Genomic DNA, 17,365 nt, shown 5'->3' on the forward strand with positions numbered 1-17,365 from the left:
CTCTTCATTTCATCTGTTTCCACGCACCCTAGCATCTTTCAGTTTTAACTCCGTGTCTCCACCATCTGGCTGGTTCCGTCCAGTGACTCCTACAGTGCATTCCAGTTACCAGCATCATCTCATACATCTACTGGCATGTTCCTCGGTTATCTCCACTACTACAGCCTGGCCTGGTAAGGTTATTCTACCAAAGGACTATAACACCTGTTCTGCAACCTACCAGTGCCCTGTGATACCTTTTATGGTTTAGTGATCCAGGAACTGTATTATCTGCCACTGCTAATACTGACTGTGAACGCTGTTGTGATTATACGGAGTCTGTTTAATAAACTTTCATTTGACTTTTAACCTGCTTGTCATGGTCACACCTTCGGGTTTCCTTCCACACTTACATGTCCAGGGGTCTGATTAAACCATCTAAGTTTAACTTCATTCCAGCCCCTACAACTGAGGCTTCCTCCCGTCAGCCTAAACCCTCAGTTGTGACACACTGGTTATAAGACACAATGATCCCTATGGCTACATGCATTTTAAATAAGGTTTCTTGTGGCCACTTACAGTATATGGAACCTCTTGTAAAACACAATACACAAACAAATCCTGCAAAATGTCGGTATCTTTTCTTCAACAAATAGATATTACTAAGTTTGGGCCTCAGTTACACTTGGATGTAAGTCATTTTTATAACACGCCTCTCCGATGTAGCAGTACCCGCCCGCGCTTTTAGTTGTTACTTTTACAATCTACCTGAAATGCTTTTTCAAAAGTAGGCAAGTATGATACATTCTCTTCAAGACACAATATATTATTAATCAAATAGGTGTGTCTTTTCTTACTGTAATTCCTAAAGCCTTTAATCCTGTTATCCTGGATCTACTGTACACTGGATACAGACACATCTAGTCAGTGTTGGACTGGGGCATGTAGGGCTCACCGTGGGAATGCAGTGGTAGGGGGCCATGTTAGGGGTGTGGCCATTCTGCAGAGGGGGTGTGGCCTGCCACCTCATTGGTTTGATTAACTATTAGAGAGTGCAACGTCTGGGCCCCTTCATAAATATGTACAGTAAATTCAGCTGCTGCATGCATGATAATGTACCAGGTTAATAACAGATGCATAACAGCAATGCACTGTAGAAAATACACCATAGTCCAGTATAAGGTAACACATGTATAATGTATAATTCAAGTGCACAGTCTGGAACCTGATCCTTAGAGGAGGAGGTGGGCCCTCAGGCAGTGGGGCCCACCGGTGGTTTCCCCTGTACCCCTGTGGGCCAGTCCAAGCCTGCATCTAGTCACTTTAGACTGGCAGATGGAAGTGATTGTGTGTTTCCTTTTCAGTGGCTAAGAACGGTGCTTCCTGGTAGATCAACAGTCTTCTCTCCAACACCTACAGTAAAGATTGTATACCCCTCCGCAGTTTGCAGCATGCTGTCACGTGTTCAGCAAGTAACAAGCAGAAAGACTCCCTCATAGAAAATAAGAAGGCACTATATATCCTGTACCCAGAAAAATACCTCCTTGTGGCCGTATGCAGGGCTGCCAAGAGAAATCCTGGGCCCCGGTACAACAACTTCCCAGGCCCCCGTGGAATGGGTGTGGCCACAGTATGTATATTTATCTATTTCTATATATAGGTAAATATCTACATATATATCTATATATCTATATATATAAAATACTAACACTAATGGTAATGTATGGATACATGTTTTATAGAATATTTCTATAGAATTTATAAGACACAGGGGCAGATGTATTAACCTGGAGAAGGCATAAGGAAGTGATAAAACCAGTAATAAAGCAATGTTAAGTGCAAGGTGATAATGCACCAGCCAATCAGCTCCTAACTGTTAATTTACATATGGGAGCTGATTGGCTGGTGCCTTTATCACCTTGCACATATCACTGGTTTATCACTTCCTTATGCCTTCTCCAGGTTAATACATCTGCCCCACAGTGCTGTGTTTGTCACTCACAGTCACAATTCTCAGCTCACAGTGTCGCAGCCTAACAGACTAGCTCCCGACGAGGTGACAGCCCTGCTGCTGATTCTTACAACTGAGCTGAGTTGCGCCACTTCTTAAATCCACGGGCCACGTCCAGCCAGCTGCATTCCTGCCCCCTTCCAGTCCCTGCCTACCTCCTGGAGCTTGCTGATACTTAAAAGGCCGTCCAGAGCCAGCTGCAGTGAATGACTCGTGAGATGATATCATCTCGCGAGATCTTAGCAGTGGTGCAGCGACTGGAAGTGGCTGTGAGGGACATCCACGACAAGGGACAAACAGCCAGGAGACACACACATACATCCCCCCTCCCGGCGGCCCAACCCGCCACTCGCACGCTTGCCCACTGATTTATAATAAAGAAATAAATTTCCCACCAAGAAAAATGGCTACTGGTATGCTCTGGCCTGGGCCCCCTGGCATGCCCGGCCCAGGTAATCTGTACCCCCTCCCCCCCTTTCTAGACACCACTGGCCGTATGTATATGACAGCTGTCCCTGATGCTATCATGATCGTGAATACATTAAAGAGAACCTTAACATTGGGTTTATGCATAAATCTTCACCATCAGCAACTGGTTTCTTCTGTGTTGGAGGACAAGGCCAGGGATCATCATCTGAATAGAGTTATGTAATCCCAATATCATTGCAGTTAAAAAATATAGGCCCTCATTCCGAGTTGGTCGCTCGGTATTTTTCATCGCATCGCAATGAAAATCCGCTTAGTACGCATGCGCAATGTTCGCACTGCGACTGCGCCAAGTAACTTTGCTATGTAGAAAGTAATTTTACTCACGGCTTTTTCATCGCTCCGGCGAACGTAATGTGATTGACAGGAAATGGGTGTTACTGGGCGGAAACACGGCGTTTCAGGGGCGTGTGGCTGAAAACGCTACCGTTTCCGGAAAAAACGCAGGAGTGGCCGGAGAAACGGTGGGAGTGCCTGGGCGAACGCTGGGTGTGTTTGTGACGTCAACCAGGAACGACAAGCACTGAACTGATCGCACAGGCAGAGTAAGTCTGGAGCTACTCAGAAACTGCTAAGTAGTTAGTAATCGCAATATTGCGAATACATCGGTCGCAATTTTAAGAAGCTAAGATTCACTCCCAGTAGGCGGCGGCTTAGCGTGTGTAACTCTGCTAAATTCGCCTTGCGACCGATCAACTCGGAATGAGGGCCATATTTCCGCTTATCTCCGAGCTATTGGATCGCATTCATGGGGCAGTTTGTTTTCACCACATTAGGTTTATGTGTTGTTTGTAATCTTATTAGACTTATTAGACTTGGAGACAAGTAGAAGACTACGTTCAATACCAGAGGTGGTCACTATGAGTATCTTGTGAAGCCATTTGGTATATCAAAGTTTCATTAACTACAGGGGTGTTATAGACCTGATCTATGGGCTGCTAAATTCGTTGTGCTGCGTTCAGATAGTCGCCGCCCAAGGGGAGTGTATATTCGCCGTGCAAGTGTGCGATCACATGTGTACGCCGAGCTGCAAGAAAATCCCTCAGTCAGCAGACAGCTGCAAATCCGTTCGCACCTCACTCACCATCGAATGTTTTTTCCAGTGTGTACAGTGTGTGCGCAGCCCAGGACTTCCTCCTGCAGTGCTATGAGAACAGGCTGATCGGGGCCGGAGCTGACGTCACACGCCCTCCCTGTCACATGATCGACCTGGCATCCCGACAGTGAGAATGCCGACGGGACAGGGTAATTATTATACCCCTGACCCCTCCCCTAACCCTCCTGGGGTGGTGGCTAGGGCTAAGAATCGGGGGAGGGGGGGGCTGTCAGGCCTTTGGTGAAGACAGCGGGGGTGGCTCAGACTACGGGGGGTGGGGGGGTGGCTTGGGCTATTGCCTCCCCCCACACACTAATGCCTAACCCTATCCCCCCCACCACCATCACCCACGGACCCTGAGTGGTGTCGGTATTCCAGTGTCGGTCACATGCCTGCCACATCCTGATTTCTATGCCTCCAATAAATAAATATATATATATATATTTATGTGTATATATATATATATATATATATATATATATACATATATACATACTGTATATATATCTCCTATATAATTGCCCAGATCTGTCACTTGTCTTGATAAAAGGGACGGAGGTCCCTGAGACGGTGACCTACACTATTTGTTTGCTACGTGTTTCTTTGCCTGGAGTGCCAACTGTTCTGCTTCTGTGTATATTACACCCTATGGTAAGAGTGGGGCACCATGCGAGCTGCATATACAGTTCATGTGAGTGCCGGACCGCGACACACAGAATATATATATATATATATATATATATTATATATAAAACCAAAGTGTTTTAAAATTTGGATTAGAGCGCCAAAGGAGTGTGACAATAAAATCTAATACCTGTATCACTATACTTTAATACATAGTGTAGTATCAGGAAAAACAGACTTGTGCACCAAGTGATGGCCTCCTTATGAAGAGAGATTATAACTGTTGCCTTTTCATCCTCAAACCAGTTCAGCGAAACTAGATGGTAAATTTGAATTTTAAAACCTTAAATAAGTCAAACAGATTTGACCATGATCAAGAACCTGCGCAAACCAGATTGAATCCATTCTAGTGCAATTTGAATTGTTTTGGCATATCTGCTCATGGCACATGGTGACCCTTGTATGTGAATGACGTACCTCAAACAGTAAACTCCAAACAACTGTGTTCACAGTTCCATATAAAATAAAAAAAAAACAGTTAAACGGCGAGAGGTCAGATGTTCAAAGCTGCGGAGAGTGATAAAGTTGAGAGAAATAAAGTACCAACCAATCCTCTCCTGTCATTTTACAAACACAGCCTGTCACATGGCAGTTAGGAGATGATTGGCTGGTATTTTATCTTCGTCCACTTTATCTCTCTCCATGGCTTAGTACATCTCACCACAGATGCTCAAATTTGCACAAATCTGCCTGTTACACCCTTCAGAGGTAGCAGTAGACATCTTTACCATCATGTGGGCAGGGGCATCAAAAGGGGAAAGTAGAATTGGTATAAAGTACCCATGCCTGCCTTTAGGGCTTTGGTGCACCAAAATGGGATCTGTCTATTGTGCCTCTCCATAGCCCACTCTGATCATGAGCGTAGTAAAGTGACTACACACACCAATTGCTTGGTATAGTCCTGCCTCTCCTAGGCGTGCGCACAGTACAGGCTTTTGCTGCATCTGTGCACACAGCCTAGGATCAGAATCTGCATTGCCGCACAGCCTGAGGGTGCTTCATTCATAGGTGAGCGGCTGTATCGGGGGGCCTCTTTCCTCTTAGAGGTCATTTATGTGACAGGAACCTGGTGATAACACTCCCTTGCATATGCATAAAACACAGATAAACACTGTAACGGAATGTGTAGCTGTCAATGATGACCAGGGATGGATAACAGGAGGGGCAACAGAGGCGTTCACCCCAGGGCCCTCACACACTGTCCACCAGAATCGGCCACTGGTACTATTATAAACGGAGCACAGCATTTAGCTGTGTCTCCATTCCCCCTCCTCTTCGGTGGCTCAACTCTTCCTTAACAGCAGATGCAAAGGAGCTCCTCAGTACACAGTCAGTCTTGCGGGATAGTGAAGTGAAATCTCACGAGACACGCGTGTTTTGAATTCCTTTAAAATCGATAAACATTGATAAAAATGGGATAAAACCAGCTAAAAGCATGTCATTAGGACCTAAAACATGCAATCCAAAACCCGAATCCACTCCCAAGTTCCAAACTGACAACAGACCCGAGCCAGGACTCTGTTCCACTTGGAACCCCAAAATGATTCCGAACTGGGACTCAATTCGACTCTGAACCAGGGCCGTTTGATCTGGAAGTGGGTCTCTCCTCCCTGACCAGCTCCATCCCAGTGATATTTGAGAAGATGACGCTGGTCACTAGAGAGCAAATACTTTCTATGCCTTCTATGTGCGGCGCCATCTTCCTGAAGATATCACTGGGTGGATGGCACCGTCGCCTGCTGGCCAGCGTACTTATATCCTTGAGGGGTTGGTTTGTGGACCCGGGCCCCTCCAGCAGCCTGGGCCTGGGTAATTTGTACCTGCTCCCCCTGCCTCTCGGCACCACTGCTCGGAACCCCTCAGGAAAACCGAACCACACATCTCTAGTTACTATGGGCAACACCTTCACTTCTGTAAACCCGCACTTTAGTAAATATACCCCATAGAGTAGATAAGCGAAACAACTATACCTGTATACTTGCAGTCAGTGAACATGACATTTGATATGTTTTATAATTTACTGTAGGGCATACCTTATTCCCAATATTACTTTTATGGTAGTAAAATATAACATTGAGTAATTGATTATTAAACTCAATATTCAACACCAGCGACAAAGTATTGACCGATTACAAGTACAAACTCATAACAGATTTGTTGTAAACCTAATGATGACTATTTTGTTTGAATTAATCTCATTAATCAGTAACATAGATTCAATGAAGACCATCTGGACAGTAATAACAATGGGTTCTCGATCTTCCACAATCCTCTCCCCCCCCCCCACAGGAATAACATTAAATAAAGATGTGTTGGACAGTGATAGCAATAGTTTGTTTAAAGACACATTTTCTAAACACATAGATTTGGGTGGAGGACATTCTGGATCCTTCGAGGCAAAGTTCTGAGAATTACACCCCTCGCTCGGATCGCTTCTGCTTCTAAAAGTTTTTGTTACAAGCTTTGCATTATAGTTCAGACAGTTATGTAATTAAGATGGAACTATAGATATGGAAATGCTTAGATATTTGTGTGTGTAGATAGCCATTGTATGATTTGTAGGAGGATATCAAAGAAAAATAACATATCCCAGAGACATGCTTAAGAGGCAGATGTATTAAGCCTGGAGAAGTGATAAAGCAGTGATAAGTGCAAGGTGATAACGTACTAGCCAGTCAGCTCCTAACTGTCAATCTACATATTGGAGCTGATTGGCTGGTGCGTTATCACCTTGCACTTATCACTGCTTTATCACTTCTCCAAGCTTAATACATCTGCCCCTTAAATTGCTATGTATAAAAAAACGTTTGGGGGATATCAGCTTTATTGCATGATTTGTTTGGGATGCACTGTATGATTTATGGTGGCTTTTATATTTTAATTATTTATATTTTTCATATATTAAAATATCAAAGCTCTACAAAATTGGATATGTGTTACCCATGCTGGTAATCTTTCATAATTGCCCTGGTGTCTGCATTATGGTAGCACTCAGGGTCTTTACATCAAGATTCCAATATATTGAAATCCAACACAAGCTTCAGGACATCCTTGATGAAAGGTTGTGTTTGGAACTGAAGTGCTGAATGTAAACATTTTGGAACCTTGACCCAGAGTGCTGAGTGCTGAGTGCCAAAAGTAGACATCCTGAGGTTCTCCAGCTGCTGGGATTTCCACAGTAGTTCTGCAACAGCCAGAGACCACCGATAACATAAGCTTACTGCACACCATAAAAAAGTAGAGCTTGCAATATAATCAGCTACACAGGGCCACAACTACCAGTTGGCCAAGATGTTAATAGCCAGGGGCGCAGGCTGAGGGGGAGTGCTGTCCAACTCAGCCATCCGCAGATTTTAACCCTCGGAGGACCTGCGGCCTTCCAATGCTGGGGAAGGCTGCACATTACCCAATCTTTGGATGTGGGCTCCGTCATGAAACAGCCTCCATGATGTTGTGCTTACATAAAAAAAACAATATGTAATAACACGCGTAACAGATGCTTCAAACATATAATTTTTAAAATGATATCCTGTCCCTCTACAGGTTTATTTTGTGTGTAGTGTAACTCTCCTGCTTTCACCACAAGATGGCAGTAGGCTGCCAAGCAGGGACAGCAATGAGTTTTGTCTATGATACCTTGTACAGATGGTATACGGCAGTGGTTCCCAAACTGTGTGCCTAGGCACCCTGGGGTGCCTCAGGACACTTGCAGGGGTGCCTTGGATTGGTGGTCCAGGACTAATCAAAATTATTTCTGGTCAATGTAATAGGCAAAACCAGTGCTGGTGGCTGTCAATCATAAAATATGTGGACATACAGAAGCAAATCTTGTTCCTCACCACATAATGGAACCTGAAGATGACATTTAAACAATTTTTGATTTAATATTTATTTCAAAATTTCTCGCTAAGACATTTTTGGCCTAGGGGTGCCACTCATAAAATTCTGATACTCTAGGGTGCCATGATTCCAAAAAGTTTGGGAACCACTGGTATACGGTCATTATGTGACACTGAGGTACAATTATAGTGATAGTAGAAATGAATGGAAAATCTACAGTTGAGTAAGATATGCAGGTAAGTATTTGTAGTATTACCTTTAGTTTTACTTCACAGTTCTCCAATCACTTTCATTCTTCATTGAGAGGTGAGTATAGGAGTCTCAATTGAATAAATGTAGAAACAATGTATATTTTCCATGCTAATTTATTAAAGAACACTTCTCAACAATGAATTTGGTGATCAGTCAATAATGATCATCTCAACAAGAACATAAAATGTTCATACATAAAAGCTCACAGTTAATAAACTCATGCAATACCCCCAACACTATAGTGTGGCACAAAAGAAGAGCCAATGACAACCACCAAAACTAGTCCATCTCTGCTGGTGCAACATTCAAGTTATGCATGCACATTAACTGTACACAGACATAACCAAATTCACTTTAGTAATAGTGTCACTAAGCACATTTACATTAGCATAACACTATACTTCAACCTTACTATTCTGTACTATTACTTATTAGAGTTATACCTCAAATTCAGTAGCAATTCAATTTAATTGAGCTCTCTTTCGGTGGTGCACATTCAAAACTTTTAACAAGAAAAGGATGCTGTCTATGTTAGAGGAATTAGCAGTTAACTTGCTCCAATCAGTTTAATCCAATTGCCAGCAATGTGTGTAGATGCTCACTCAATACAGTTGCCAAAGTTAGTTGAATAACAATCTCTGCTGAGGTCTATTTGTAATCCCTCCATAGTTAGGAATTGCTTTCCATTCCACTCCTAACTGCAATCAAAGTTAATATTTTAGTAGTTATTGTATCCTGTTACTGACTGTTCTCTTAGGCAAATAAGTAGGTAGGAGATTAAAGTAGAGTCCCTGGCTGTCAGAAAATAAGAATTTACTTACCGATAATTCTATTTCTCGGAGTCCGTAGTGGATGCTGGGGTTCCTGAAAGGACCATGGGGAATAGCGGCTCCGCAGGAGACAGGGCACAAAAAGTAAAGCTTTAGGATCAGGTGGTGTGCACTGGCTCCTCCCCCTATGACCCTCCTCCAAGCCAGTTAGATACTGTGCCCGGACGAGCGTACATAATAAGGAAGGATTTTGAATCCCGGGTAAGACTCATACCAGCCACACCAATCACACTGTACAACCTGTGATCTGAACCCAGTTAACAGTATGATAACAGCGGAGCCTCTGAAAAGATGGCTCACAACAATAATAACCCGATTTTTGGAACTATGTACAAGTATTGCAGATAATCCGCACTTGGGATGGGCGCCCAGCATCCACTACGGACTCCGAGAAATAGAATTATCGGTAAGTAAATTCTTATTTTCTCTATCGTCCTAGTGGATGCTGGGGTTCCTGAAAGGACCATGGGGATAATACCAAAGCTCCCAAACGGGCGGGAGAGTGCGGATGACTCTGCAGCACCGAATGAGAGAACTCCAGGTCCTCCTTAGCCAGGGTATCAAATTTGTAGGATTTTACAAACGTGTTTGCCCCTGACTAAATAACCGCTCGGCAAAGTTGTAAAAGCCGAGACCCCTCGGGCAGCCGCCCAAGATGAGCCCACCTTCCTTGTGGAATGGGCATTTACATATTTTGGCTGTGGCAGGCCTGCCACAGAATGTGCAAGCTGAATTGTATTACACATCCAACTAGCAATAGTCTGCTTAGAAGCAAAAGCACCCAGTTTGTTGGGTGCATACAGGATAACAGCAAGTCAGTTTTCCTGACTCCAGCCGTCCTGGAACATATTTTCAGGGCCCTGACAACATCTAGCAACTTGGAGTCCTCCAAGTCCCTAGTAGGTGCAAGGCACCACAATAAGCTGGTTCAGGTGAAACACTGACACCACCTTAGGGAGAGAACTGGGGACGAGTCCGCAGCTCTGCCCTGTCCGAATGGACAAACAGATATGGGCTTTTTTGAGAAAAAACCACCAATTTGACACTCGCCTGGTCCAGGCCAGGGCCAAGATCATGGTCACTTTTCATGTGAGATGCTTCAAATCCACAGATTTGACTGGTTTTAAACCAATGTGATTTGAGGAATCCCAGAACTACGTTGAGATCCCACAGTGCCACTGGAGGCACAAAAGGGGGTTGTATATGCAATACTCCCTTGACAAAATTCTGGACTTCAGGAACTGAAGCCAATTCTTTCTGGAAGAAAATCGACAGGGCCGAAATTTGAACCTTAATGGACCCCAATTTGAGGCCCATAGACACTCCTGTTTTCAGGAAATGCAGGAAACGACCGAGTTGAAATTTCTTTGTGGGGCCTTCCTGGCCTCACACCACGCAACATATTTTCGCCACATGTGGTGATAATGTTGTGCGGTCACCTCCTTTCTGGCTTTGACCAGGGTAGGAATGACCTCTTCCGGAATGCCTTTTTCCCTTAGGATCCGGCGTTCCACCGCCATGCCGACAAACGCAGCTGCGGTAAGTCTTGGAACAGACATGGTACTTGCTGAAGCAAGTCCCTTCTTAGCGGCAGAGGCCATAAAACCTCTGTAAGCATCTCTTGAAGTTCCGGGTACCAAGTCCTTCTTGGCCAATCCGGAGCCATGAGTATAGTTCTTACTCCTCTACGTCTTATAATTCTCAGCACCTTAGGTATGAGAAGCAGAGGAGGGAACACATACACCGACTGGTACACCCACGGTGTTACCAGAACGTCCACAGCTATTGCCTGAGGGTCTCTTGACCTGGCGCAATACCTGTCCCGTTTTTTGTTCAGACGGGACGCCATCATGTCCACCTTTGGTATTTCCCAACGGTTTACAATCATGTGGAAAAAACTTCCCGATGAAGTTTCCACTCTCCCGGGTGGAGGTCGTCCTGCTTCTTGTGTCGCCCTGTCTGTTTACGTGGGCGACTGCCGTGATGTCTTTCCCACTGGATCAATACCGGCTGACCTTGAAGCAGAGGTCTTGCTAAGCTTAGAGTATTATAAATTTACCCTTAGCTCCAGTATATTTATGTGGAGAAAAGTCTCCAGACTTGATCACACTCCCTGGAAATTTTTTCCTTGTGTGACTGCTCCCCAGCCTCTCGGGCTGGGCTCCGTGGTCACCAGCATCCAATCCTGAATGCCAAATCTGCGGCCCTCTAGAAGATGGGCACTCTATAACCACCACAGGAGAGACACCCTTGTCCTTGGATATAGGGTTATCCGCTGATGCATCTGAAGATGCGATCCGGACCATTTGTCCAGCAGATCCCACTGAAAAGTTCTTGCGTGAAATCTGCCGAATGGAATTGCTTCGTAGGAAGCCACCATTTTTACCAGGACCCTTGTGCAATGATGCACTGTTTTTAGGAGGTTCCTGACTAGCTCGGATAACTCCCTGGCTTTCTCTTCCGGGAGAAACACCTTTTTCTGGACTGTGTCCAGAATCATCCCTAGGCACAGCCGACGTGTCGTCGGGATCAGCTGCGATTTTGGAATATTTAGAATCCACCCGTGCTGTTGTAGCAGTATCCGAGATAGTGCTACTCCGACCTCCAACTGTTCCCTGGACTATGCCCTTATCAGGAGATCGTCCAAGTAAGGGATAATTAAGACGCCTTTTCTTCGAAGAAGAATCATCATTTCGGCCATTACCTTGGTAAAGACCCGGGGTGCCGTGGACAATCCAAACGGCAGCGTCTAAAACTGATAGTGACAGTTCTGCACCACGAACCTGAGGTACCCTTAGTGAGAAGGGCAAATTTGGGACATAGAGGTAAGCATCCCTGATGTCCCCGGACACTATATAGTCCCCTTCTTCCTGGTTCGTTATCACTGCTCTGAGTGACTCCATCTTGATTTGAACCTTTGTAAGTGTTCAAAAAAATTTTTAGAATAAGTCTCACCTAGCCTTCTGGCTTCAGTACCACAATATAGTGTGGAATAATACCCCTTTTCCTTGTAGTAGGAGGGGTAATTTAATTATCACCTGCTGGGAATACAGCTTGTGAATTTTTTCCCATACTGCCTCCTTGTCGGAGGGAGACCTTGGTAAAGCAGACTTCAGGAGCCTGCGAAGAGGAAACGTCTCTACATTCCAATCTGTACCCCTGGGATACTACTTGTAGGATCCAGGGGTCCTGTACGGTCTCAGCGCCATGCTGAGAACTTGTCAGAAGCGGTGGAGCGCTTCTGTTCCTGGGAATGGGCTGCCTGCTGCAGTCTTCTTCCCTTTCCTCTATCCCTGGGCAGATATGATCTTATAGGGACGAAAAGACTGAGGTTGAAAAGACGGTGTCTTTTTCTGCAGAGATGTGACTTAGGGTAAAAACGGTGGATTTTCCAGCAGTTGCCGTGGCCACCAGGTCCGATGGACCGACCCCAAAAAACTCCTCTTCCTTTATACGGCAATACACCTTTTTGCCGTTTGGAATCTGCATCACCTGACCACTGTCGTGTCCATAACATCTTCTGGCAGATATGGACATCGCATTTACTCTTGATGCCAGAGTGCAAATATCCCTCTGTGCATCTCGCATATATAGAAATGCATCCTTTAAATGCTCTATAGTCAATAAAATACTGTCCCTGTCAAGGGTATCAATATTTTTAGTCAGGGAATCCGACCAAGCCACCCCAGCTCTGCACATCCAGGCTGAGGCGATCGCTGGTCGCAGTATAACACCAGTATGTGTGTATATACTTTTTATGATATTTTCCAGCCTCCTGTCAGCTGGTCCTTGAGGACGGCCCTATCTATAGACGGTACCGCCACTTGTTTTGATAAGCGTGTGAGCGCCTTATCCACCCTAAGGGGTGTTTCCCAACGCGCCCTAACTTCTGGCGGGAAAGGGTATACCGCCCATAATTTTCTATCGGGGGGAACCCACGCATCATCACACACTTTATTTAATTTATCTGATTCAGGAAAAACTACTGTAGTTTTTTCACATCCCACATAATACCCTCTTTTGTGGTACTTGTAGTATCAGAAATATGTAACACCTCCTTCATTGCCTTTAACGTGTGGCCCTAATAAGGAATACGTTTGTTTATTCACCGTCGACACTGGATTCAGTGTCCCTGTCTGTGTCTGTGTCGACCGACTAAAGTAAACGGGCGTTTTAAAACCCCTGACGGTGTTTTTGAGACGTCTGGACCGGTACTAATTGTTTGTCGGCCGTCTCATGTCGTCAACCGACCTTGCAGCGTGTTGACATTATCACGTAATTCCCTAAATAAGCCATCCATTCCGGTGTCGACTCCCTAGAGAGTGACATCACCATTACAGGCAATTGCTCCGCCTCCTCACCAACATCGTCCTCATACATGTCGACACACACGTACCGACACACAGCACACACACAGGGAATGCTCTGATAGAGGACAGGACCCACTAGCCCTTTGGAGAGACAGAGGGAGAGTTTGCCAGCACACACCAAAAACGCTATAATTATATAGGGACAACCTTATATAAGTGTTTTCCCTTATAGCATCTGTTTTATATATTTCTAACGCCAAATTAGTGCCCCCCCTCTCTGTTTTAACCCTGTTTCTGTAGTGCAGTGCAGGGGAGAGCCTGGGAGCCTTCCCTCCAGCCTTTCTGTGAGGGAAAATGGCGCTGTGTGCTGAGGAGATAGGCCCCGCCCCTTTTTCGGCGGCCTCGTCTCCCGCTTTTAACGGATTCTGGCAGGGGTTAAATATCTCCATATAGCCTCCGGAGGCTATATGTGAGGTATTTTTAGCCAAAATAGGTTTTCATTTGCCTCCCAGGGCGCCCCCCTCCCAGCGCCCTGCACCCTCAGTGACTGCCGTGTGAAGTGTGCTGAGAGGAAAATGGCGCACAGCTGCAGTGCTGTGCGCTACCTTTAGAAGACTGAGGAGTCTTCTGCCGCCGATTCTGGACCTCTTCTTACTTCAGCATCTGCAAGGGGGCCGGCGGCAAGGCTCCGGTGACCATCCAGGCTGTACCTGTGATCGTCCCTCTGGAGCTGATGTCCAGTAGCCAAGAAGCCAATCCATCCTGCACGCAGGTGAGTTCACTTCTTCTCCCCTAAGTCCCTCGTTGCAGTGATCCTGTTGCCAGCAGGACTCACTGTAAAATAAAAAACCTAAGCTAAACTTTTCTAAGCAGCTCTTTAGGAGAGCCACCTAGATTGCACCCTTCTCGGCCGGGCACAAAAATCTAACTGGCTTGGAGGAGGGTCATAGGGGGAGGAGCCAGTGCACACCACCTGATCCTAAAGCTTTACTTTTTGTGCCCTGTCTCCTGCGGAGCCGCTATTCCCCATGGTCCTTTCAGGAACCCCAGCATCCACTAGGACGATAGAGAAATAATATCCATTAGTACTGACTGATGACAGGATGGTTAGATGTTTGTAGGCAGAAATACATTTAATGCAGGCTTTAGTCTCTTAATAATGCCTCTGTAGAGACTGACTGATTAAGCTGTATCCTTACTGTAAGTATATGCTGAAGACAGGGTAGTGCTTTCCTACACTTTATTTTACAGGTAGTAATATTGACTGAAATAAGGAAGTTTTTGGCTAATATGCCTATGTTATTAATGAATTACTTTGAAAGGGTCACTCTCCTCAATTATGGACTGCATGGTACTGAGGTGTGCGGTGCAGTGCTTAATTGCAATACCTCTTGTGAAGCTTTCAAGTGTTACAAGTCCTCTATCACCTTATAAGACAACTCCTGCTTCACCTCTCGGTCTGTATTGCTCGTGCACCAGATGCCGGGACTTCAGGGGAATGTTCTGCCTGCTTCTGTCACTCGCAGCCAGGCTGCTCCCCTGGCCTTGCCTTATCTGAGGTAGTTGGTAATTCAATTTTATTATACTTTTCAAGGGATTTATGGGACAGAATAGGAGCCTGTCAGCACTGCTCTGACACCCAGCGCAGCTCCTTCCCTTTCCACCATTACCTCAGAGCTCCCCTGGACCAACTGCCACTGTCTTCAAACTGTCTCCTCCCAGACCACCTGACTCTGGTCATGTGACCTTTTCAGCAATTGCTGTGGGTACTTGAAGTTATACAATACTGTATACTGTATATAGATATATTGACTGCTCTTTTTGGTGGGTATCACAATTAGGTCGACCACAGTTGGTTGACAGTCATTAGGTCGACCACTATTGGTCGACATGCATTAGGTTGACAGGGTTTCTAGGTCAACATGGTCCATAGGTCGACATGAGTTTTTCACAATTTTTTTCCATTTAAAAAAAAAACTTTTTCATACTTTACGATCCACGTGGACTACAATTGGGAACGGTAACCTATGCCGAGCGCAGCAGTAGTGGAGCGAGGCACCTTGCCCGAAGTGCAAGCCATGCGAGGGGACATGGTGCACTAATTGAGGTTCCCGGTCACTCTACAAAGGAAACGACACCAACATTTTTAAAAAAAATCTCATGTCGACCTTTTGTCATGTCGACCTTCATGTTGACCTAATGATTGTGTCGATCTATTTTGGGTGTCCACTTAGTCACTGTCAACCTAAGTATGGTCGACCCTATGACCCATACCCGTACAGATATAGGGGTAAATTTGCTAAGGTAGGAGATTTTTAGATGTTGCCAATAGCAACCAATCAAATTCTACTTAACATTTATCTAGCTGCTTCTAGAAGATAATAGATAGAATCTGATTGGTTGCAATGGGAACACCACCAGTTCTAAGAAACTGCCACCTTAGTAAATTTACCCCATAGTAGTGCACAGCACACATCAAGAAGGAGAGTCACCTCAGTGCAAACCAACAACAAGTGAAATATCATCAGGACAGGGATGCACATTTCGGATTCTCACAATATGTAAGCTAAATAGCTATTTTTGCCCCCTCCCCCCATACTGCACAATGCAATGATTTCCTTCTGTCTCATGTCCTGTTCTTTATCTGTTAAACCTTTTTGGTAATCACTGTCACCTTTTACATTTTGCACATGGCGCAAAATGTATTTTGGTAGTATATTGCATCACTACCTTTTGGACAGCTGCATAGGTGGATGCAGGGAAGGGGGGGGGGGGGTACACTCGGGCACGTGCCCCCCCCTGTCGTTTCTGACTTCTTTTTTTCAAAAGGAGAACAGCAGCAGCACTATTGCTATTTCCGCCAGTCAGATTTGATAAAAGAGCCGGCAGCTCCAGCCTCCCCCTGCTCACACCGCAACCTACCTCCCCCACTGATAGCCGGCCCAGGCGCAGGGTTCAAATGCCAGCATCGAGTAAGACTGTTACTTATGATGGCGCAGAAGGCTTCATTAGCTCTCACTGCACCGCACAGTTTCCCAGCACTTCCTCCTCCACTTCCTTTACCACTATGCTAGGTGCAGTCAAACTCAGCCTCAGTTTTGAGAAGGCGGCCCATGTGACTGTGACAGGGCTGTCCTGCAGATGTCTTATGCTGCTTGTTGGAGATCCAGCTGGCTGCTTCTGCTAATTAAAGATGGACAGTTCGTATCCTGCAGTCTGAGTCTCAGTGCAGTGCCCAAAACAAGGTATGCTGCACCTGCCACCACCAACTAAAAACTATAATAATTATATTGTGCTGGGGTGTGTCAAAGTCGGAAAAATATCATGCTGCACGTTGCCATATATTCACCCCATGCGCTTGCCCGCTGCACGTGCACATTCTCTCCCGTGCGTGCGCATATTTGCAGTTGCGTAATGAAGCTTCTACGGCCGTGCGCATTGACGCGTGGTATGTGCATTTACGGTAGAGTTTGTGTGCGTCTAGCGGGCGACTCAAATGTTACATAGTAAATCCAAATAGTATGTTTTATAGGTAATGTTCCCCTTAATAATAACTGTAAGTTTGTTTATTGTAACTGGTCGCTGGACAGGGGAATTCCTCTTTGCATGATACGAAGGGTCAGACAGGGTTTGAGCAGTGGTGTTTGGTACCTAACTAAAGAACATTTTATTAGAAACAATCCGGTGCTGGTTAGGTAAAGATTAATCGCTCCTGCGTATAGTTATGTCTATTAGTAGTTTCTGGACATTTACTATATTTGCAGTTCATTATCCATGCGGCGGGAATCCTGAGATTCCCTCCCACCTGAGCAGTTCGATATAGTCACAGCCCACCTGTTCAAACTAACCTATGACCTTTTGTTATAATGCGAGGTGA

At 45.3% G+C, this 17,365-nt stretch overlaps 1 protein-coding gene across 3 annotated transcripts in view; it reads right to left on the bottom strand.

The window, feature by feature from the left end:
• Positions 1-15,184, bottom strand: part of LOC135055867 (threonine--tRNA ligase 1, cytoplasmic) — a 407,014-nt gene extending 391,830 nt beyond the window's left edge. The window contains exon 1 of one of the 3 annotated variants that reach the window (XM_063960452.1): positions 14,940-15,184. The gene's annotated coding sequence lies outside the window, so the exon portion shown is untranslated. The other 2 variants (XM_063960445.1, XM_063960437.1) reach the window with 2 other exon arrangements.
• Between the last annotated feature and the right edge of the window lie 2,181 nt (positions 15,185-17,365).

This window comes from Pseudophryne corroboree, chromosome 1 (assembly GCF_028390025.1).
Source record: "Pseudophryne corroboree isolate aPseCor3 chromosome 1, aPseCor3.hap2, whole genome shotgun sequence".
NCBI lineage: Eukaryota > Metazoa > Chordata > Amphibia > Anura > Myobatrachidae > Pseudophryne > Pseudophryne corroboree.